Below are 27,902 nucleotides of genomic sequence, written 5' to 3'. Positions count from 1 at the left end.
ACTACATAGGGACGCCTACCTTACATTACACACATCTGTAATACTTAGCAAGTCTGTGACACTATCAGTAACATGGAGTACCATCGCAGCACTACATAGGGACACCTACCTTACATTATATACATCTGTAATACTTAGCAAGACTGTGACACCATCAGTAACATGGAGTACCATCGCAGCACTACATAGGGACCCCCACCTTACCTTACACACATCTGTAATACTTAGCAAGACTGTGACACCATCGGTAACATGGAGTACCATCACAGCACTACATAGGGACGCCTACCTTACCTTACACACATCTGTAATACTTAGCAAGTCTGTGACACCATCGGTAACATGGAGTACCATCACAGCACTACATAGGGATGCCTACCTTACCTTACACACATCTGTAATACTTAGCAAAACTGTGACACCATCAGTAACATGGAGTACCATCGCAGCACTACATAGGGACACCCACCTTACCTTACACACATCTGTAATACTTAGCAAGACTGTGACACCATCAGTAACATGGAGTACCATCACAGCACTACATAGGGACGCCTACCTTACCTTACACACATCCGTAATACTTAGCAAGACTGTGACACCATCAGTAACATGGAGTAACATCGCAGCACTACATAGGGACGCCTACCTTACCTTACACACATCTGTTATACTTAGCAAGACTGTGACACCATCGGTAACATGGAGTACCATCGCAGCACTACATAAGGACGCCTACCTTATACACATCTGTAATACTTAGCAAGTCTGTGACACCATCGGTAACATGGAGTACCATCGCAGCACTACATATGGACACCTACATTATACACATCTGTAATACTTAGCAAGTCTGTGACACCATCGGTAACATGGAGTACCATCACAGCACTACATAGGGACATCTACCTTACCTTACACACATCTGTAATACTTAGCAAGACTGTGACACCATCAGTAACATGGAGTACCATCGCAGCACTACATAAGGACGCCTACCTTACATTACACACATCTGTAATACTTAGCAAGACTGTGACACCATCAGTAACATGGAGTACCATCGCAGTACTACATAGGGACACCTACCTTACCTTACACACATCTGTAATACTTAGCAAGACTGTGACACCATCAGTAACATGGAGTACCATCGCAGCACTACATAGGGACGCCTACCTTACCTTACACACATCTGTAATACTTAGCAAGACTGTGACACCATCGGTAACATGGAGTACCATCGCAGCACTACATAGGGACGCCTACCTTACCTTACACACATCTGTAATACTTAGCAAGACTGTGACACCATCAGTAACATGGAGTACCATCGCAGTACTACATAGGGACACCTACCTTACCTTACACACATCTGTAATACTTAGCAAGACTGTGACACCATCAGTAACATGGAGTACCATCGCAGCACTACATAGGGACGCCTACCTTACCTTACACACATCTGTAATACTTAGCAAGTCTGTGACACCATCGGTAACATGGAGTACCATCGCAGCACTACATAAGGACGCCTACCTTACCTTACACACATCTGTAATACTTAGCAAGACTGTGACACCATCGGTAACATGGAGTACCATCGCAGCACTACATAGGGACGCCCACCTTACCTTACACACATCTGTAATACTTAGCAAGACTGTGACACCATCAGTAACATGGTGTACCATCGCAGCACTACATAGGGATCCCTACCTTACCTTACACACACCTGTAATACTTAGCAAGACTGTGACACCATCAGTAACATGGAGTACCATCGCAGCACTACATAGGGACACCTACCTTACCTTACACACCTCTGTAACACTTAGCAAGACTGTGACACCATCAGTAACATGGTGTACGATCGCAGCACTACATAGGGACGCCTACCTTACCTTACACACATCTGTAATACTTAGCAAGACTGTGACACCATCAGTAACATGGAGTACCATCGCAGCACTCCATAGGGACGCCTACCTTACATTACACACATCTGTAATACTTAGCAAGACTGTGACACCATCGGTAACATGGAGTACCATCACAGCACTACATAGGGACACCTACCTTACCTTACACACATCTGTAATACTTAGCAAGTCTGTGACACCATCGGTAACATGGAGTACCATCGCAGCACTACATAGGGACGCCTACCTTACCTTACACACATCTGTAATACTTAGCAAGTCTGTGACACCATCGGTAACATGGAGTACCATCACAGCACTACATAGGGACGCCTACCTTACCTTACACACATCTGTAATACTTAGCAAGTCTGTGACACCATCGGTAACATGGAGTACCATCACAGCACTACATAGGGACGCCTACCTTACCTTACACACATCTGTAATACTTAGCAAGACTGTGACACCATCGGTAACATGGAGTATCATCGCAGCACTACATAGGGACGCCTACCTTACCTTACACACATCTGTAATACTTAGCAAGTCTGTGACACCATCGGTAACATGGAGTACCATCACAGCACTACATAGGGACGCCTACCTTACCTTACACACATCTGTAATACTTAGCAAGACTGTGACACCATCGGTAACATGGAGTATCATCGCAGCACTACATAGGGACGCCTACCTTACCTTACACACATCTGTAATACTTAGCAAGTCTGTGACACCATCAGTAACATGGAGAACCATCGCAGCACTACATAGGGACACCTACCTTACCTTACACACATCTGTAATACTTAGCAAGACTGTGACACCATCGGTAACATGGAGTACCATCGCAGCACTACATAGGGACGCCTACCTTACCTTACACACATCTGTTATACTTAGCAAGACTGTGACACCATCAGTAACATGGAGTACCATCGCAGCACTACATAGGGACGCCTACCTTACCTTACACACATCTGTAATACTTAGCAAGTCTGTGACACCATCGGTAACATGGAGTACCATCACAGCACTACATAGGGACACCTACCTTACCTTACACACATCTGTAATACTTAGCAAGTCTGTGACACCATCGGTAACATGGAGTACCATCGCATCACTACATAGGGACGCCTACCTTACCTTACACACATCTGTAATACTTAGCAAGACTGTGACACCATCGGTAACATGGAGTGCCATCACAGCACTACATAGGGACGCCTACCTTACCTTACACACATCTGTTATACTTAGCAAGACTGTGACACCATCAGTAACATGGAGTACCATCGCAGCACTACATAGGGACGCCTACCTTACCTTACACACATCTGTAATACTTAGCAAGACTGTGACACCATCGGTAACATGGTGTACCATCGCAGCACTACATAGGGACGCCTACCTTACCTTACACACATCTGTAATACTTAGCAAGACTGTGACACCATCGGTAACATGGAGTAACATCGCAGCACTACATAGGGACGCCTACCTTACCTTACACACATCTGTAATACTTAGCAAGACTGTGACACCATCGGTAACATGGAGTACCATCGCAGCACTACATAGGGACGCCTACCTTACCTTACACACATCTGTAAAACTTAGCAAGACTGTGACACCATCGGTAACATGGAGTAACATCGCAGCACTACATAGGGACGCCTACCTTACCTTACACACATCTGTAATACTTAGCAAGACTGTGACTCCATCGGTAATATGGAGTACCATCGCAGCACTACATAGGGACGCCTACCTTACCTTACACACATCTGTAATACTTAGCAAGACTGTGACACCATCAGTAACATGGAGTACCATCGCAGCACTACATAGGGACGCCTACCTTACCTTACACACATCTGTAATACTTAGCAAGACTGTGACACCATCGGTAACATGGAGTACCATCGCAGCACTACATAGGGACGCCTACCTTACCTTACACACATCTGTAATACTTAGCAAGACTGTGACACCATCAGTAACATGGAGTACCATCACAGCACTACATAGGGACGCCTACCTTACCTTACACACGTCTGTAATACTTAGCAAGACTGTGACACCATCGGTAACATGGAGTACCATCACAGCACTACATAGGGACGCCTACCTTACCTTACACACATCCGTAATACTTAGCAAGTCTGTGACACCATCGGTAACATGGAGTACCATCACAGCACAACATAGGGACGCCTACCTTACCTTACACACATCTGTAATACTTAGCAAGTCTGTGACACCATCGGTAACATGGAGTACCATCGCAGCACTACATAGGGACCCCTACCTTACCTTACACACATCCGTAATACTTAGCAAGTCTGTGACACCATCGGTAACATGGAGTACCATCACAGCACTACATAGGGACGCCTACCTTACCTTACACACATCCGTAATACTTAGCAAGTCTGTGACACCATCGGTAACATGGAGTACCATCACAGCACAACATAGGGACGCCTACCTTACCTTACACACATCTGTAATACTTAGCAAGACTGTGACACCATCAGTAACATGGAGTACCATCACAGCACTACATAGGGACACCTACCTTACCTTACACACATCTGTAATACTTAGCAAGTCTGTGACACCATCGGTAACATGGAGTACCATCGCATCACTACATAGGGACGCCTACCTTACCTTACACACATCTGTAATACTTAGCAAGACTGTGACACCATCGGTAACATGGAGTGCCATCACAGCACTACATAGGGACGCCTACCTTACCTTACACACATCTGTTATACTTAGCAAGACTGTGACACCATCAGTAACATGGAGTACCATCGCAGCACTACATAGGGACGCCTACCTTACCTTACACACATCTGTAATACTTAGCAAGACTGTGACACCATCGGTAACATGGTGTACCATCGCAGCACTACATAGGGACGCCTACCTTACCTTACACACATCTGTAATACTTAGCAAGACTGTGACACCATCGGTAACATGGAGTAACATCGCAGCACTACATAGGGACGCCTACCTTACCTTACACACATCTGTAATACTTAGCAAGACTGTGACACCATCGGTAACATGGAGTACCATCGCAGCACTACATAGGGACGCCTACCTTACCTTACACACATCTGTAAAACTTAGCAAGACTGTGACACCATCGGTAACATGGAGTAACATCGCAGCACTACATAGGGACGCCTACCTTACCTTACACACATCTGTAATACTTAGCAAGACTGTGACTCCATCGGTAATATGGAGTACCATCGCAGCACTACATAGGGACGCCTACCTTACCTTACACACATCTGTAATACTTAGCAAGACTGTGACACCATCAGTAACATGGAGTACCATCGCAGCACTACATAGGGACGCCTACCTTACCTTACACACATCTGTAATACTTAGCAAGACTGTGACACCATCGGTAACATGGAGTACCATCGCAACACTACATAGGGACGCCTACCTTACCTTACACACATCTGTAATACTTAGCAAGACTGTGACACCATCAGTAACATGGAGTACCATCACAGCACTACATAGGGACGCCTACCTTACCTTACACACGTCTGTAATACTTAGCAAGACTGTGACACCATCGGTAACATGGAGTACCATCACAGCACTACATAGGGACGCCTACCTTACCTTACATACATCTGTAATACTTAGCAAGTCTGTGACACCATCGGTAACATGGAGTACCATCGCAGCACTACATAGGGACGCCTACCTTACCTTACACACATCCGTAATACTTAGCAAGTCTGTGACACCATCGGTAACATGGAGTACCATCACAGCACAACATAGGGACGCCTACCTTACCTTACACACATCCGTAATACTTAGCAAGTCTGTGACACCATCGGTAACATGGAGTACCATCACAGCACAACATAGGGACGCCTACCTTACCTTACACACATCTGTAATACTTAGCAAGTCTGTGACACCATCGGTAACATGGAGTACCATCGCAGCACTACATAGGGACCCCTACCTTACCTTACACACATCCGTAATACTTAGCAAGTCTGTGACACCATCGGTAACATGGAGTACCATCACAGCACTACATAGGGACGCCTACCTTACCTTACACACATCCGTAATACTTAGCAAGTCTGTGACACCATCGGTAACATGGAGTACCATCACAGCACAACATAGGGACGCCTACCTTACCTTACACACATCTGTAATACTTAGCAAGACTGTGACACCATCAGTAACATGGAGTACCATCGCAGCACTACATAGGGACGCCTACCTTACCTTACACACATCTGTAATACTTAGCAAGACTGTGACACCATCGGTAACATGGAGTACCATCACAGCACTACATAGGGACGCCTACCTTACCTTACACACATCCGTAATACATAGCAAGACTGTGACACCATCAGTAACATGGAGTACCATCGCAGCACTACATAGGGACGCCTACCTTACCTTACACACATCCGTAATACATAGCAAGACTGTGACACCATCAGTAACATGGAGTACCATCGCAGCACTACATAGGGACCCCTTACCTTACCTTACACACATCCGTAATACTTAGCAAGTCTGTGACACCATCGGTAACATGGAGTACCATCGCAGCACTACATAGGGACGCCTACCTTACATTACACACATCTGTAATACTTAGCAAGTCTGTGACACTATCAGTAACATGGAGTACCATCGCAGCACTACATAGGGACGCCTACCTTACCTTACACACATCTGTAATACTTAGCAAGTCTGTGACACCATCGGTAACATGGAGTACCATCGCAGCACTACATAGGGATGCCTACCTTACCTTACACACATCTGTAATACTTAGCAAAACTGTGACACCATCAGTAACATGGAGTACCATCGCAGCACTACATAGGGACGCCCACCTTACCTTACACACATCTGTAATACTTAGCAAGACTGTGACACCATCAGTAACATGGAGTACCATCACAGCACTACATAGGGACGCCTACCTTACCTTACACACATCTGTAATACTTAGCAAGACTGTGACACCATCGGTAACATGGCGTACCATCGCAGCACTACATAGGGACGCCTACCATACATTACACACATCTATAATACTTAGCAAGACTGTGACACCATCAGTAACATGGAGTACCATCACAGCACTACATAGGGACGCCTACCTTACCTTACACACATCTGTAATACTTAGCAAGTCTGTGACACCATCGGTAACATGGAGTACCATCGCAGCACTACATAGGGACGTCTACCTTACCTTACATACATCCATAATACTTAGCAAGACTGTGACACCATCGGTAACATGGAGTACCATCACAGCACTACATAGGGACGCCTACCTTACCTTACATACATCTGTAAAACTTAGCAAGACTGTGACACCATCAGTAACATGGAGTAACATCGCAGCACTACATAGGGACGCCTACCTTACCTTACACACATCTGTTATACTTAGCAAGACTGTGACACCATCGGTAACATGGAGTACCATCGCAGCACTACATAAGGACGCCTACCTTATACACATCTGTAATACTTAGCAAGTCTGTGACACCATCGGTAACATGGAGTACCATCGCAGCACTACATAGGGACACCTACATTATACACATCTGTAATACTTAGCAAGACTGTGACACCATCAGTAACATGGAGTACCATCGCAGCACTACATAGGGACGCCTACCTTACCTTACACACATCCGTAATACTTAGCAAGTCTGTGACACCATCGGTAACATGGAGTACCATCACAGCACAACATAGGGACGCCTACCTTACCTTACACACATCTGTAATACTTAGCAAGTCTGTGACACCATCGGTAACATGGAGTACCATCGCAGCACTACATAGGGACCCCTACCTTACCTTACACACATCCGTAATACTTAGCAAGTCTGTGACACCATCGGTAACATGGAGTACCATCACAGCACTACATAGGGACGCCTACCTTACCTTACACACATCCGTAATACTTAGCAAGTCTGTGACACCATCGGTAAATTGGAGTACCATCACAGCACAACATAGGGACGCCTACTTTACCTTACACACATCTGTAATACTTAGCAAGACTGTGACACCATCAGTAACATGGAGTACCATCGCAGCACTACATAGGGACGCCTACCTTACCTTACACACATCTGTAATACTTAGCAAGACTGTGACACCATCGGTAACATGGAGTACCATCACAGCACTACATAGGGACGCCTACCTTACCTTACACACATCCGTAATACATAGCAAGACTGTGACACCATCAGTAACATGGAGTACCATCACAGCACTACATAGGGACGCCTACCTTACCTTACACACATCCGTAATACATAGCAAGACTGTGACACCATCAGTAACATGGAGTACCATCGCAGCACTACATAGGGACCCCTTACCTTACCTTACACACATCCGTAATACTTAGCAAGTCTGTGACACCATCGGTAACATGGAGTACCATCGCAGCACTACATAGGGACGCCCACCTTACCTTACACACATCCGTAATACATAGCAAGACTGTGACACCATCAGTAACATGGAGTACCATCACAGCACTACATAGGGACGCCTACCTTACCTTACACACATCCGTAATACATAGCAAGACTGTGACACCATCAGTAACATGGAGTACCATCGCAGCACTACATAGGGACCCCTTACCTTACCTTACACACATCCGTAATACTTAGCAAGTCTGTGACACCATCGGTAACATGGAGTACCATCGCAGCACTACATAGGGACGCCTACCTTACCTTACACACATCCGTAATACATAGCAAGACTGTGACACCATCAGTAACATGGAGTACCATCACAGCACTACATAGGGACGCCTACCTTACCTTACATTATATACATCTGTAATACTTAGCAAGACTGTGACACCATCGGTAACATGGAGTACCATCGCAGCACTACATAGGGACGCCTACCTTACCTTACACACATCTGTAATACTTAGCAAGACTGTGACACCATCAGTAACATGGAGTACCATCGCAGCACTACATAGGGACGCCTACCTTACCTTACACACATCTGTAATACTTAGCAAGACTGTGACACCATCGGTAACATGGAGTACCATCACAGCACTACATAGGGACGCCTACCTTACCTTACACACATCCGTAATACATAGCAAGACTGTGACACCATCAGTAACATGGAGTACCATCACAGCACTACATAGGGACGCCTACCTTACCTTACATTATATACATCTGTAATACTTAGCAAGACTGTGACACCATCGGTAACATGGAGTACCATCGCAGCACTACATAGGGACGCCTACCTTACCTTACACACATCTGTAATACTTAGCAAGTCTGTGACACCATCGGTAACATGGAGTACCATCGCAGCACTACATAGGGACGCCTACCTTACCTTACACACATCTGTAATACTTAGCAAGACTGTGACACCATCAGTAACATGGAGTACCATCGCAGCACTACATAGGGACACCTACCTTACATTACACACATCTGTAATACTTAGCAAGACTGTGACACCATCGGTAACATGGAGTACCATCGCAGCACTACATAGGGACGCCTACCTTACCTTACATACATCTGTAATACTTAGCAAGACTGTGACACCATCGGTAACATGGAGTACCATCACAGCACTACATAGGGACACCTACCTTACATTATATACATCTGTAATACGTAGCAAGACTGTGACACCATCGGTAACATGGAGCACCATCGCAGCACTACATAGGGACCCCTACCTTACCTTACACACATCTGCAATACTTAGCAAGACTGTGACACCATCGGTAACATGGAGTACCATCACAGCACTACATAGGGACACCTACCTTACATTATATACATCTGTAATACTTAGCAAGTCTGTGACACCATCTGTAACATGGAGTACCATCACAGCACTATATAGGGACACCTACCTTACCTTACCTTACACACATCTGTAATACTTAGCAAGACTGTGACACCATCAGTAACATGGAGTACCATCGCAGCACTACATAGGGACGCCTACCTTACCTTACACACATCTGTAATACTTAGCAAGACTGTGACACCATCGGTAACATGGAGTACCATCGCAGCACTACATAGGGACTCCTACCTTACCTTACACACATCTGTAATACTTAGCAAGACTGTGACACCATCAGTAACATGGAGTACCATCGCAGCACTACATAGGGACACCTACCTTACCTTACACACATCTGTAATACTTAGCAAGACTGTGACACCATCAGTAACATGGAGTACCATCACAGCACTACATAGGGACGCCTACCTTACCTTACACACATCTGTAATACTTAGCAAGACTGTGACACCATCGGTAACATGGAGTACCATCGCAGCACTACATAGGGACGTCTACCTTACCTTACACACATCTGTAATACTTAGCAAGACTGTGACACCATAGGTAACATTGGTACCATCGCAGCACTACATAAGGACGCCTACCTTACCTTACACACATCTGTAATTCTTAGCAAGTCTGTGACACCATCAGTAACATGGAGTACCATCGCAGCACTACATAGGGATGCCTACCTTACCTTACACACATCTGTAATACTTAGCAAGTCTGTGACACCATCGGTAACATGGAGTACCATCGCAGCACTACATAGGGACGCCTACCTTACCTTACACACATCTGTAATACTTAGCAAGACTGTGACACCATCGGTAACATGGAGTACCATCGCAGCTCTACATAGGGACCCCTACCTTACCTTACACACATCTGTAATACTTAGCAAGTCTGTGACACCATCGGTAACATGGAGTACCATCGCAGCATTACATAGGGATGCCTACCTTACATTACACACATCTGTAATACTTAGCAAGACTGTGACACCATCAGTAACATGGAGTACCATCGCAACACTACATAGGGACGCCTACCTTACCTTACACACCTCTGTAATACTTAGCAAGTCTGTGACACCATCTGTAACATGGAGAACCATCGCAGCACTACATAGGGAGGCCTACCTTACCTTACACACATCTGTAATACTTAGCAAGACTGTGACACCATCAGTAACATGGAGTACCATCGCAGCACTACATAGGGACACCTACCTTACCTTACTCACATCTGTAATACTTAGCAAGCCTGTGACACCATCGGTAACATGGAGTACCATCGCAGCACTACATAGGGACGCCTACCTTACCTTACACACATCTGTAATACTTAGCAAAACTGTGACACCATCAGTAACATGGAGTACCATCGCAGCACTACATAGGGACGCCTACCTTACCTTACACACATCTGTAATACTTAGCAAGACTGTGACACCATCGGTAACATGGAGTACCATCGCAGCATTACATAGGGACGCCTACCTTACCTTACACACATCTGTAATACTTAGCAAGACTGTGACACCATCAGTAACATGGAGTACCATCGCAGCACTACATAGGGACGCCCACCTTACCTTACACACATCTGTAATACTTAGCAAGTCTGTGACACCATCTGTAACATGGAGTACCATCGCAGCACTACATAGGGACGCCCACCTTACCTTACACACATCTGTAATACTTATCAAGTCTGTGACACCATCGGTAACATGGAGTACCATCACAGCACTACACAGGGACGCCTACCTTACCTTACTCATATCTGTAATACATAGCAAGACTGTGACACCATCAGTAACATGGAGTACCATCGCAGCACTACATAGGGACACCTACCTTACATTACACACATCTGTAATACTTAGCAAGACTGTGACACCATCGGTAACATGGAGTACCATCGCAGCACTACATAGGGACGCCTACCTTACCTTACATACATCTGTAATACTTAGCAAGACTGTGACACCATCGGTAACATGGAGTACCATCACAGCACTACATAGGGACACCTACCTTACATTATATACATCTGTAATACGTAGCAAGACTGTGACACCATCGGTAACATGGAGTACCATCACAGCACTATATAGGGACACCTACCTTACCTTACCTTACACACATCTGTAATACTTAGCAAGACTGTGACACCATCGGTAACATGGAGTACCATCGCAGCACTACATGGGGACGCCTACCTTACCTTACACACATCTGTAATACTTAGCAAGACTGTGACACCATCAGTAACATGGAGTACCATCGCAGCACTACATAGGGACGCCTACCTTACCTTACACACATCTGTAATACTTAGCAAGACTGTGACACCATCGGTAACATGGAGTACCATCGCAGCACTACATAGGGACTCCTACCTTACCTTACACACATCTGTAATACTTAGCAAGACTGTGACACCATCAGTAACATGGAGTACCATCGCAGCACTACATAGGGACACCTACCTTACCTTACACACATCTGTAATACTTAGCAAGACTGTGACACCATCAGTAACATGGAGTACCATCACAGCACTACATAGGGACGCCTACCTTACCTTACACACATCTGTAATACTTAGCAAGACTGTGACACCATCGGTAACATGGAGTACCATCGCAGCACTACATAGGGACGCTTACCTTACCTTACACACATCTGTAATACTTAGCAAGACTGTGACACCATCAGTAACATGGAGTACCATCGCAGCACTACATAGGGACGCCTACCTTACCTTACACACATCCGTAATACTTAGCAAGACTGTGACACCATAGGTAACATTGGTACCATCGCAGCACTACATAAGGACGCCTACCTTACCTTACACACATCTGTAATTCTTAGCAAGTCTGTGACACCATCAGTAACATGGAGTACCATCGCAGCACTACATAGGGACGCCTACCTTACCTTACACACATCTGTAATACTTAGCAAGTCTGTGACACCATCGGTAACATGGAGTACCATCGCAGCACTACATAGGGACGCCTACCTTACCTTACACACATCTGTAATACTTAGCAAGACTGTGACACCATCGGTAACATGGAGTACCATCGCAGCTCTACATAGGGACCCCTACCTTACCTTACACACATCTGTAATACTTAGCAAGTCTGTGACACCATCGGTAACATGGAGTACCATCGCAACACTACATAGGGACACCTACCTTACCTTACTCACATCTGTAATACTTAGCAAGCCTGTGACACCATCGGTAACATGGAGTACCATCGCAGCACTACATAGGGACGCCTACCTTACCTTACACACATCTGTAATACTTAGCAAGACTGTGACACCATCAGTAACATGGAGTACCATCGCAGCACTACATAGGGACGCCTACCTTACCTTACACACATCTGTAATACTTAGCAAGACTGTGACACCATTGGTAACATGGAGTACCATCGCAGCATTACATAGGGACGCCTACCTTACCTTACACACATCTGTAATACTTAGCAAGACTGTGACACCATCAGTAACATGGAGTACCATCGCAGCACTACATAGGGACGCCCACCTTACCTTACACACATCTGTAATACTTAGCAAGTCTGTGACACCATCTGTAACATGGAGTACCATCGCAGCACTACATAGGGACGCCCACCTTACCTTACACACATCTGTAATACTTAGCAAGTCAGTGACACCATCGGTAACATGGAGTACCATCGCAGCACTACATAGGGACACCTACCTTACCTTACACACATCTGTAATACTTAGCAAGTCAGTGACACCATCGGTAACATGGAGTACCATCGCAGCACTACATAGGGACACCTACCTTACCTTACACACATCCGTAATACTTAGCAAGACTGTGACACCATCGGTAACATGGAGTACCATCGCAGCACTACATAAGGACGCCTACCTTACCTTACACACATCTGTAATACTTAGCAAGACTGTGACTCCATCGGTAACATGGAGTACCATCGCAGCACTACATAGGGACGCCTACCTTACCTTACACACCTCTGTAATACTTAGCAAGTCTGTGACACCATCTGTAACATGGAGTACCATCGCAGCACTACATAGGGACGCCTACCTTACCTTACACACATCTGTAATACTTAGCAAGACTGTGACACCATCAGTAACATGGAGTACCATCGCAGCACTACATATGGACGCCTACCTTACCTTACACACATCTGTAATACTTAGCAAGTCTGTGACACCATCAGTAACATGGAGTACCATCGCAGTACTACATAGGGACGCCTACCTTACCTTACACACATCTGTAATACTTAGCAAGTCTGTGACACCATCGTAACATGGAGTACCATCGCAGCACTACATAGGGACGCCTACCTTACATTACACACATCTGTAATACTTAGCAAGTCTGTGACACCATCGGTAACATGGAGTACCATCGCACCACTACATAGGGACGCCTACCTTACCTTACACACATCCGTAATACTTAGCAAGTTTATGACACCATCGGTAACATGGAGTACCATCGCAGCACTACATAGGGACGCCTACCTTACATTACACACATCTGTAATACTTAGCAAGTCTGTGACACTATCAGTAACATGGAGTACCATCGCAGCACTACATAGGGACGCCTACCTTACCTTACACACATCTGTAATACTTAGCAAGTCTGTGACACCATCGGTAACATGGAGTACCATCGCAGCACTACATAGGGATGCCTACCTTACCTTACACACATCTGTAATACTTAGCAAAACTGTGACACCATCAGTAACATGGAGTACCATCGCAGCACTACATAGGGACGCCCACCTTACCTTACACACATCTGTAATACTTAGCAAGACTGTGACACCATCAGTAACATGGAGTACCATCACAGCACTACATAGGGACGCCTACCTTACCTTACACACATCTGTAATACTTAGCAAGACTGTGACACCATCGGTAACATGGCGTACCATCGCAGCACTACATAGGGACGCCTACCATACATTACACACATCTATAATACTTAGCAAGACTGTGACACCATCAGTAACATGGAGTACCATCACAGCACTACATAGGGACGCCTACCTTACCTTACACACATCTGTAATACTTAGCAAGTCTGTGACACCATCGGTAACATGGAGTACCATCGCAGCACTACATAGGGACGTCTACCTTACCTTACATACATCCATAATACTTAGCAAGACTGTGACACCATCGGTAACATGGAGTACCATCACAGCACTACATAGGGACGCCTACCTTACCTTACATACATCTGTAAAACTTAGCAAGACTGTGACACCATCAGTAACATGGAGTAACATCGCAGCACTACATAGGGACGCCTACCTTACCTTACACACATCTGTTATACTTAGCAAGACTGTGACACCATCGGTAACATGGAGTACCATCGCAGCACTACATAAGGACGCCTACCTTATACACATCTGTAATACTTAGCAAGTCTGTGACACCATCGGTAACATGGAGTACCATCGCAGCACTACATAGGGACACCTACATTATACACATCTGTAATACTTAGCAAGTCTGTGACACCATCGGTAACATGGAGTACCATCACAGCACTACATAGGGACGCCTACCTTACCTTACACACATCTGTAATACTTAGCAAGACTGTGACACCATCAGTAACATGGAGTACCATCGCAGCACTACATAAGGACGCCTACCTTATACACATCTGTAATACTTAGCAAGTCTGTGACACCATCGGTAACATGGAGTACCATCGCAGCACTACATAGGGACGCCTACCTTACCTTACACACATCTGTAATACTTAGCAAGACTGTGACACCATCAGTAACATGGAGTACCATCGCAGCACTACATAGGGACGCCTACCTTACCTTACACACATCTGTAATACTTAGCAAGACTGTGACACCATCGGTAACATGGAGTACCATCGCAGCACTACATAGGGACGCCCACCTTACCTTACACACATCTGTAATACTTAGCAAGACTGTGACACCATCAGTAACATGGTGTACCATCGCAGCACTACATAGGGATCCCTACCTTACTTTACACACACCTGTAATACTTAGCAAGACTGTGACACCTTCAGTAACATGGAGTACCATCGCAGCACTACATAGGGACACCTACCTTACCTTACACACCTCTGTAACACTTAGCAAGACTGTGACACCATCAGTAACATGGAGTACCATCGCACCACTACATAGGGACGCCTACCTTACCTTACACACATCTGTAATACTTAGCAAGACTGTGACACCATCGGTAACATGGAGTACCATCGCAGCACTACATAGGGACGCCTACCTTACCTTACACACATCTGTAATACTTAGCAAGACTGTGACACCATCAGTAACATGGAGTACCATCGCAGCACTCCATAGGGACGCCTACCTTACCTTACACACATCTGTAATACTTAGCAAGACTGTGACACCATCAGTAACATGGAGTACCATCGCAGCACTACATAGGGACGCCTACCTTACCTTACACACATCCGTAATACTTAGCAAGTCTGTGACACCATCGGTAACATGGAGTACCATCACAGCACAACATAGGGACGCCTACCTTACCTTACACACATCTGTAATACTTAGCAAGTCTGTGACACCATCGGTAACATGGAGTACCATCGCAGCACTACATAGGGACCCCTACCTTACCTTACACACATCCCTAATACTTAGCAAGTCTGTGACACCATCGGTAACATGGAGTACCATCACAGCACTACATAGGGACGCCTACCTTACCTTACACACATCCGTAATACTTAGCAAGTCTGTGACACCATCGGTAACATGGAGTACCATCACAGCACAACATAGGGACGCCTACTTTACCTTACACACATCTGTAATACTTAGCAAGACTGTGACACCATCAGTAACATGGAGTACCATCGCAGCACTACATAGGGACGCCTACCTTACCTTACACACATCTGTAATACTTAGCAAGACTGTGACACCATCGGTAACATGGAGTACCATCACAGCACTACATAGGGATGCCTACCTTACCTTACACACATCCGTAATACTTAGCAAGTCTGTGACACCATCGGTAACATGGAGTACCATCACAGCACTACATAGGGACGCCTACCTTACCTTACACACATCCGTAATACATAGCAAGACTGTGACACCATCAGTAACATGGAGTACCATCACAGCACTACATAGGGACGCCTACCTTACCTTACACACATCCGTAATACATAGCAAGACTGTGACACCATCAGTAACATGGAGTACCATCGCAGCACTACATAGGGACCCCTTACCTTACCTTACACACATCCGTAATACTTAGCAAGTCTGTGACACCATCGGTAACATGGAGTACCATCGCAGCACTACATAGGGACGCCCACCTTACCTTACACACATCCGTAATACATAGCAAGACTGTGACACCATCAGTAACATGGAGTACCATCACAGCACTACATAGGGACACCTACCTTACCTTACACACATCCGTAATACATAGCAAGACTGTGACACCATCAGTACCATGGAGTACCATCGCAGCACTACATAGGGACCCCTTACCTTACCTTACACACATCCGTAATACTTAGCAAGTCTGTGACACCATCGGTAACATGGAGTACCATCGCAGCACTACATAGGGACGCCTACCTTACCTTACACACATCCGTAATACATAGCAAGACTGTGACACCATCAGTAACATGGAGTACCATCACAGCACTACATAGGGACGCCTACCTTACCTTACATTATATACATCTGTAATACTTAGCAAGACTGTGACACCATCGGTAACATGGAGTACCATCGCAGCACTACATAGGGACGCCTACCTTACCTTACACACATCTGTAATACTTAGCAAGACTGTGACACCATCAGTAACATGGAGTACCATCGCAGCACTACATAGGGACGCCTACCTTACCTTACACACATCTGTAATACTTAGCAAGACTGTGACACCATCGGTAACATGGAGTACCATCACAGCACTACATAGGGACGCCTACCTTACCTTACACACATCCGTAATACATAGCAAGACTGTGACACCATCAGTAACATGGAGTACCATCACAGCACTACATAGGGACGCCTACCTTACCTTACATTATATACATCTGTAATACTTAGCAAGACTGTGACACCATCGGTAACATGGAGTACCATCGCAGCACTACATAGGGACGCCTACCTTACCTTACACACATCTGTAATACTTAGCAAGTCTGTGACACCATCAGTAACATGGAGTACCATCGCAGCACTACATAGGGACGCCCACCTTACCTTACACAAATCTGTAATACTTAGCAAGTCTGTGACACCATCAGTAACATGGAGTACCATCGCAGCACTACATAGGGACGCCTACCTTACCTTACACACATCTGTAATACTTAGCAAGACTGTGACACCATCAGTAACATGGAGTACCATCGCAGCACTACATAGGGACACCTACCTTACATTACACACATCTGTAATACTTAGCAAGACTGTGACACCATCGGTAACATGGAGTACCATCGCAGCACTACATAGGGACGCCTACCTTACCTTACATACATCTGTAATACTTAGCAAGACTGTGACACCATCGGTAACATGGAGTACCATCACAGCACTACATAGGGACACCTACCTTACATTATATACATCTGTAATACGTAGCAAGACTGTGACACCATCGGTAACATGGAGCACCATCGCAGCACTACATAGGGACCCCTACCTTACCTTACACACATCTGCAATACTTAGCAAGACTGTGACACCATCGGTAACATGGAGTACCATCACAGCACTACATAGGGACACCTACCTTACATTATATACATCTGTAATACTTAGCAAGTCTGTGACACCATCTGTAACATGGAGTAGCATCACAGCACTATATAGGGACACCTACCTTACCTTACCTTACACACATCTGTAATACTTAGCAAGACTGTGACACCATCAGTAACATGGAGTACCATCGCAGCACTACATAGGGACGCCTACCTTACCTTACACACATCTGTAATACTTAGCAAGACTGTGACACCATCGGTAACATGGAGTACCATCGCAGCACTACATAGGGACTCCTACCTTACCTTACACACATCTGTAATACTTAGCAAGACTGTGACACCATCAGTAACATGGAGTACCATCGCAGCACTACATAGGGACACCTACCTTACCTTACACACATCTGTAATACTTAGCAAGACTGTGACACCATCAGTAACATGGAGTACCATCACAGCACTACATAGGGACGCCTACCTTACCTTACACACATCTGTAATACTTAGCAAGACTGTGACACCATCGGTAACATGGAGTACCATCGCAGCACTACATAGGGACGTCTACCTTACCTTACACACATCTGTAATACTTAGCAAGACTGTGACACCATAGGTAACATTGGTACCATCGCAGCACTACATAAGGACGCCTACCTTACCTTACACACATCTGTAATTCTTAGCAAGTCTGTGACACCATCAGTAACATGGAGTACCATCGCAGCACTACATAGGGATGCCTACCTTACCTTACACACATCTGTAATACTTAGCAAGTCTGTGACACCATCGGTAACATGGAGTACCATCGCAGCACTACATAGGGACGCCTACCTTACCTTACACACATCTGTAATACTTAGCAAGACTGTGACACCATCGGTAACATGGAGTACCATCGCAGCTCTACATAGGGACCCCTACCTTACCTTACACACATCTGTAATACTTAGCAAGTCTGTGACACCATCGGTAACATGGAGTACCATCGCAGCATTACATAGGGATGCCTACCTTACATTACACACATCTGTAATACTTAGCAAGACTGTGACACCATCAGTAAAATGGAGTACCATCGCAGCACTAAATAGGGACACCTACCTTACCTTACTCACATCTGTAATACTTAGCAAGCCTGTGACACCATCGGTAACATGGAGTACCATCGCAGCACTACATAGGGACGCCTACCTTACCTTACACACATCTGTAATACTTAGCAAAACTGTGACACCATCAGTAACATGGAGTACCATCGCAGCACTACATAGGGACGCCTACCTTACCTTACACACATCTGTAATACTTAGCAAGACTGTGACACCATCGGTAACATGGAGTACCATCGCAGCATTACATAGGGACGCCTACCTTACCTTACACACATCTGTAATACTTAGCAAGACTGTGACACCATCAGTAACATGGAGTACCATCGCAGCACTACATAGGGACGCCCACCTTACCTTACACACATCTGTAATACTTAGCAAGTCTGTGACACCATCTGTAACATGGAGTACCATCGCAGCACTACATAGGGACGCCCACCTTACCTTACACACATCTGTAATACTTATCAAGTCTGTGACACCATCGGTAACATGGAGTACCATCACAGCACTACACAGGGACGCCTACCTTACCTTACTCATATCTGTAATACATAGCAAGACTGTGACACCATCAGTAACATGGAGTACCATCGCAGCACTACATAGGGACACCCACCTTACCTTACACACATCTGTAATACTTAGCAAGACTGTGACACCATCGGTAACATGGAGTACCATCGCAGCACTACATAGGGACGCCTACCTTACCTTACATACATCTGTAATACTTAGCAAGACTGTGACACCATCGGTAACATGGAGTACCATCACAGCACTACATAGGGACACCTACCTTACATTATATACATCTGTAATACGTAGCAAGACTGTGACACCATCGGTAACATGGAGTACCATCACAGCACTATATAGGGACACCTACCTTACCTTACCTTACACACATCTGTAATACTTAGCAAGACTGTGACACCATCGGTAACATGGAGTACCATCGCAGCACTACATGGGGACGCCTACCTTACCTTACACACATCTGTAATACTTAGCAAGACTGTGACACCATCAGTAACATGGAGTACCATCGCAGCACTACATAGGGACGCCTACCTTACCTTACACACATCTGTAATACTTAGCAAGACTGTGACACCATCGGTAACATGGAGTACCATCGCAGCACTACATAGGGACTCCTACCTTACCTTACACACATCTGTAATACTTAGCAAGACTGTGACACCATCAGTAACATGGAGTACCATCGCAGCACTACATAGGGACACCTACCTTACCTTACACACATCTGTAATACTTAGCAAGACTGTGACACCATCAGTAACATGGAGTACCATCACAGCACTACATAGGGACGCCTACCTTACCTTACACACATCTGTAATACTTAGCAAGACTGTGACACCATCGGTAACATGGAGTACCATCGCAGCACTACATAGGGACGCTTACCTTACCTTACACACATCTGTAATACTTAGCAAGACTGTGACACCATCAGTAACATGGAGTACCATCGCAGCACTACATAGGGACGCCTACCTTACCTTACACACATCCGTAATACTTAGCAAGACTGTGACACCATAGGTAACATTGGTACCATCGCAGCACTACATAAGGACGCCTACCTTACCTTACACACATCTGTAATTCTTAGCAAGTCTGTGACACCATCAGTAACATGGAGTACCATCGCAGCACTACATAGGGACGCCTACCTTACCTTACACACATCTGTAATACTTAGCAAGTCTGTGACACCATCGGTAACATGGAGTACCATCGCAGCACTACATAGGGACGCCTACCTTACCTTACACACATCTGTAATACTTAGCAAGACTGTGACACCATCGGTAACATGGAGTACCATCGCAGCTCTACATAGGGACCCCTACCTTACCTTACACACATCTGTAATACTTAGCAAGTCTGTGACACCATCGGTAACATGGAGTACCATCGCAACACTACATAGGGACGCCTACCTTACATTACACACATCTGTAATACTTAGCAAGACTGTGACACCATCAGTAACATGGAGTACCATCACAGCACTACAAAGGGACGCCTACCTTACATTACACACATCTGTAATACTTAGCAAGACTGTGACACCATCAGTAACATGGAGTACCATCGCAACAGTACATAGGGACGCCTACCTTACCTTACACACCTCTGTAATACTTAGCAAGTCTGTGACACCATCTGTAACATGGAGAACCATCGCAGCACTACATAGGGAGGCCTACCTTACCTTACACACATCTGTAATACTTAGCAAGACTGTGACACCATCAGTAACATGGAGTACCATCGCAGCACTACATAGGGACACCTACCTTACCTTACTCACATCTGTAATACTTAGCAAGCCTGTGACACCATCGGTAACATGGAGTACCATCGCAGCACTACATAGGGACGCCTTCCTTACCTTACACACATCTGTAATACTTAGCAAGACTGTGACACCATCAGTAACATGGAGTACCATCGCAGCACTACATAGGGACGCCTACCTTACCTTACACACATCTGTAATACTTAGCAAGACTGTGACACCATTGGTAACATGGAGTACCATCGCAGCATTACATAGGGACGCCTACCTTACCTTACACACATCTGTAATACTTAGCAAGACTGTGACACCATCAGTAACATGGAGTACCATCGCAGCACTACATAGGGACGCCCACCTTACCTTACACACATCTGTAATACTTAGCAAGTCTGTGACACCATCTGTAACATGGAGTACCATCGCAGCACTACATAGGGACGCCCACCTTACCTTACACACATCTGTAATACTTATCAAGTCTGTGACACCATCGGTAACATGGAGTACCATAACAGCACTACACAGGGACGCCTACCTTACCTTACTCATATCTGTAATACTTAGCAAGTCTGTGACACCATCGGTAACATGGAGTAACATCGCAGCATTACATAGGGTCGCCTACCTTACCTTACACACATCTGTAATACTTAGCAAGACTGTGACACCATCGGTAACATGGAGTACCATCGCAGCACTACATAGGGACGCCTACCTTACCTTACACACATCTGTAATACTTAGCAAGACTGTGACACCATCGGTAACATGGAGTACCATCGCAGCACTACATAGGGACGCCTACCTTACCTTACACACATCTGTAATACTTAGCAAGACTGTGACACCATCGGTAACATGGAGTACCATCGCAGCACTACATAGGGACGCCTACCTTACCTTACACACATCTGTAATACTTAGCAAGACTGTGACACCATCGGTAACATGGAGTACCATCGCAGCACTACATAGGGACACCTACCTTACCTTACACACATCTGTAATACTTAGCAAGACTGTGACACCATCGGTAACATGGAGTACCATCGCAGCACTACATAGGGACGCCTACCTTACCTTACACACATCTGTAATACTTAGCAAGACTGTGACACCATCGGTAACATGGAGTACCATCGCAGCCATACATAGGGACACCTACCTTACCTTACACACATCTGTAATACTTAGCAAGACTGTGACACCATCGGTAACATGGAGTATCATCGCAGCACTACATAGGGACGCCTACCTTACCTTACACACATCTGTAATACTTAGCAAGTCTGTGACACCATCGGTAACATGGAGTACCATCGCAGCACTACATAGGGACGCCTAACTTACATTACACACATCTGTAATACTTAGCAAGACTGTGACACCATCGGTAACATGGTGTACCATCGCAGCACTACATAGGGACGCCTACCTTACCTTACACACATCTGTAATACTTAGCAAGTCTGTGACACCATCGGTAACATGGAGTACCATTGCAGCACTACATAGGGACGCCTACCTTACCTTACACACATCTGTAATACTTAGCAAGTCTGTGACACCATCGGTAACATGGAGTACCATCGCAGCACTACATAGGAACACCTACCTTTCCTTACACACATCCGTAATACTTAGCAAGACTGTGACACCATCGGTAACATGGAGTACCATCGCAGCACTACATAGGGACGCCTACCTTACCTTACACACATCTGTAATACTTAGCAAGACTGTGACACCATCAGTAACATGGAGTACCATCGCAGCACTACATAGGGATGCCTACCTTACCTTACACACATCTGTAATACTTAGCAAGTCTGTGACACCATCGGTAATATGGAGTACCATCGCAGCACTACATAGGGATGCCTACCTTACCTTACACACATCTGTAATACTTAGCAAGACTGTGACACCATCAGTAACATGAAGTACCATCGCAGCACTACATAGGGACGCCTACCTTACCTTACACACATCTGTAATACTTAGCAAGTCTGTGACACCATCAGTAACATGGAGTACCATCGCAGCACTACATAGGGACGCCTACCTTACCTTACACACATCTGTAATACTTAGCAAGTCTGTGACACCATCAGTAACATGGAGTACCATCGCAGCACTACATAGGGACGCCCACCTTACCTTACACACATCTGTAATACTTAGCAAGACTGTGACACCATCGGTAACATGGAGTACCATCGCAGCAGTACATAAGGACGCCTACCTTATACACATCTGTAATACTTAGCAAGTCTGTGACACCATCGGTAACATGGAGTACCATCACAGCAATACATAGGGACACCTACCTTACCTTACACACATCTGTAATACTTAGCAAGACTGTGACACCATCGGTAACATGGAGTACCATCGCAGCACTACATAAGGACGCCTACCTTACCTTACACACATCTGTAATACTTAGCAAGACTGTGACACCATCGGTAACATGGAGTACCATCGCAGCACTACATAGGGACGCCTACCTTACCTTACACACATCTGTAATACTTAGCAAGACTGTGACACCATCAGTAACATGGAGTACCATCGCAGCACTACATAGGGACTCCTACCTTACCTTACACACATCTGTAATACTTAGCAAGACTGTGACACCATCAGTAACATGGAGTACCATCGCAGCACTACATAGGGACGCCTACCTTACCTTACACACATCCGTAATACTTAGCAAGACTGTGACACCATCGGTAACATGGATTACCATCGCAGCACTACATAGGGACGCCTACCTTACATTACACACATCTATAATACTTAGCAAGACTGTGACACCATCAGTAACATGGAGTACCATCGCAGCACTACATAAGGACGCCTACCTTATACACATCTGTAATACTTAGCAAGTCTGTGACACCATCGGTAACATGGAGTACCATCGCACCACTACATAGGGACACCCACCTTACCGTACACACATCTGTAATACTTAGCAAGACTGTGACACCATCGGTAACATGGAGTACCATCGCAGCACTACATAGGGACGTCTACCTTACATTACACACATCTGTAATACTTAGCAAGACTGTGACACCATCAGTAACATGGAGTACCATCGCAACACTACATAGGGACGCCTACCTTACCTTACACACCTCTGTAATACTTAGCAAGTCTGTGACACCATCTGTAACATGGAGTACCATCGCAGCACTACATAGGGACGCCTACCTTACCTTACACACATCTGTAATACTTAGCAAGACTGTGACACCATCAGTAACATGGAGTACCATCGCAGCACTACATAGGGACACCTACCTTACCTTACACACATCTGTAATACTTAGCAAGACTGTGACACCATCGGTAACATGGAGTACCATCACAGCACTCCATAGGGACACCTACCTTACCTTACACACATCTGTAATACTTAGCAAGACTGTGACACCATCAGTAACATGGAGTACCATCACAGCACTACATAGGGACGCCTACCTTACCTTACACACATCTGTAAAACTTAGCAAGACTGTGACACCATCGGTAACATGGAGTACCATCGCAGCACTACATAGGGATGCCTACCTTACATTACACACATCTGTAATACTTAGCAAGACTGTGACACCATCGGTAACATGGAGTACCATCACAGCACTACATAGGGACACCTACCTTACCTTACACACATCTGTAATACTTAGCAAGACTGTGACACCATCGGTAACATGGAGTACCATCGCAGCACTACATAGGGACACCTACCTTACATTACACACATCTGTAATACTTAGCAAGTCTGTGACACCATCAGTAACATGGAGTACCATCGCAGCACTACATAGGGACGCCTACCTTACCGTACACACATCTGTTATACTTAGCAAGACTGTGACACCATCAGTAACATGGAGTACCATCGCAGCACTACATAGGGACGCCCACCTTACCTTACACACATCTGTAATACTTAGCAAGTCTGTGACACCATCTGTAACATGGAGTACCATCGCAGCAATACATAGGGACGCCCACCTTACCTTACACACATCTGTAATACTTATCAAGTCTGTGACACCATCGGTAACATGGAGTACCATCACAGCACTACACAGGGACGCCTACCTTACCTTACTCATATCTGTAATACTTAGCAAGTCTGTGACACCATCGGTAACATGGAGTAACATCGCAGCATTACATAGGGTCGCCTACCTTACCTTACACACATCTGTAATACTTAGCAAGACTGTGACACCATCGGTAACATGGAGTACCATTGCAGCACTACATAGGGACGCCTACCTTACCTTACACACATCTGTAATACTTAGCAAGACTGTGACACCATCGGTAACATGGAGTACCATCGCAGCACTACATAGGGACGCCTACCTTACCTTACACACATCTGTAATACTTAGCAAGACTGTGACACCATCGGTAACATGGAGTACCATCGCAGCACTACATAGGGACGCCTACCTTACCTTACACACATCTGTAATACTTAGCAAGACTGTGACACCATCGGTAACATGGAGTACCATCGCAGCACTACATAGGGACACCTACCTTACCTTACACAAATCTGTAATACTTAGCAAGACTGTGACACCATCGGTAACATGGAGTACCATCGCAGCACTACATAGGGACGCCTACCTTACCTTACACACATCTGTAATACTTAGCAAGACTGTGACACCATCGGTAACATGGAGTACCATCGCAGCACTACATAGGGACACCTACCTTACCTTACACACATCTGTAATACTTAGCAAGACTGTGACACCATCGGTAACATGGAGTATCATCGCAGCACTACATAGGGACGCCTACCTTACCTTACACACATCTGTAATACTTAGCAAGTCTGTGACACCATCGGTAACATGGAGTACCATCGCAGCACTACATAGGGACGCCTACCTTACATTACACACATCTGTAATACTTAGCAAGACTGTGACACCATCGGTAACATGGTGTACCATCGCAGAACTACATAGGGACGCCTACCTTACCTTACACACATCTGTAATACTTAGCAAGTCTGTGACACCATCGGTAACATGGAGTACCATCGCAGCACTACATAGGGACGCCTACCTTACCTTACACACATCTGTAATACTTAGCAAGTCTGTGACACCATCGGTAACATGGAGTACCATAACAGCACTACATAGGGACGCCTACCTTACCTTACACACATCTGTAATACTTAGCAAGTCTGTGACACCATCGGTAACATGGAGTACCATCGCAGCACTACATAGGAACACCTACCTTTCCTTACACACATCCGTAATACTTAGCAAGACTGTGACACCATCGGTAACATGGAGTACCATCGCAGCACTACATAGGGACGCCTACCTTACCTTACACACATCTGTAATACTTAGCAAGTCTGTGACACCATCGGTAATATGGAGTACCATCGCAGCACTACATAGGGATGCCTACCTTACCTTACACACATCTGTAATACTTAGCAAGACTGTGACACCATCGGTAACATGGAGTACCATCGCAGCAGTACATAAGGACGCCTACCTTATACACATCTGTAATACTTAGCAAGACTGTGACACCATCGGTAACATGGAGTACCATCGCAGCAGTACATAAGGACGCCTACCTTATACACATCTGTAATACTTAGCAAGTCTGTGACACCATCGGTAACATGGAGTACCATCACAGCAATACATAGGGACACCT

General features: G+C 45.4%; 1 protein-coding gene across 1 annotated transcript in view; it reads left to right on the top strand.

The window, feature by feature from the left end:
- LOC148505738 (uncharacterized) overlaps nucleotides 1-27,902 on the top strand; it is a gene marked incomplete at its 5' end in the record, with an annotated part of 441,920 nt that overhangs the window by 131,399 nt on the left and 282,619 nt on the right. The gene's annotated exons all lie outside the window — the stretch shown is intronic.

The sequence above is a fragment of the Taudactylus pleione genome, unplaced genomic scaffold, assembly GCF_031769625.1.
Source record: "Taudactylus pleione unplaced genomic scaffold, aTauple2 ptg000440l, whole genome shotgun sequence".
Taxonomy (NCBI): Eukaryota; Metazoa; Chordata; class Amphibia; order Anura; family Myobatrachidae; genus Taudactylus; species Taudactylus pleione.
This window is presented reverse-complemented; position numbering and strand designations above follow the sequence as displayed.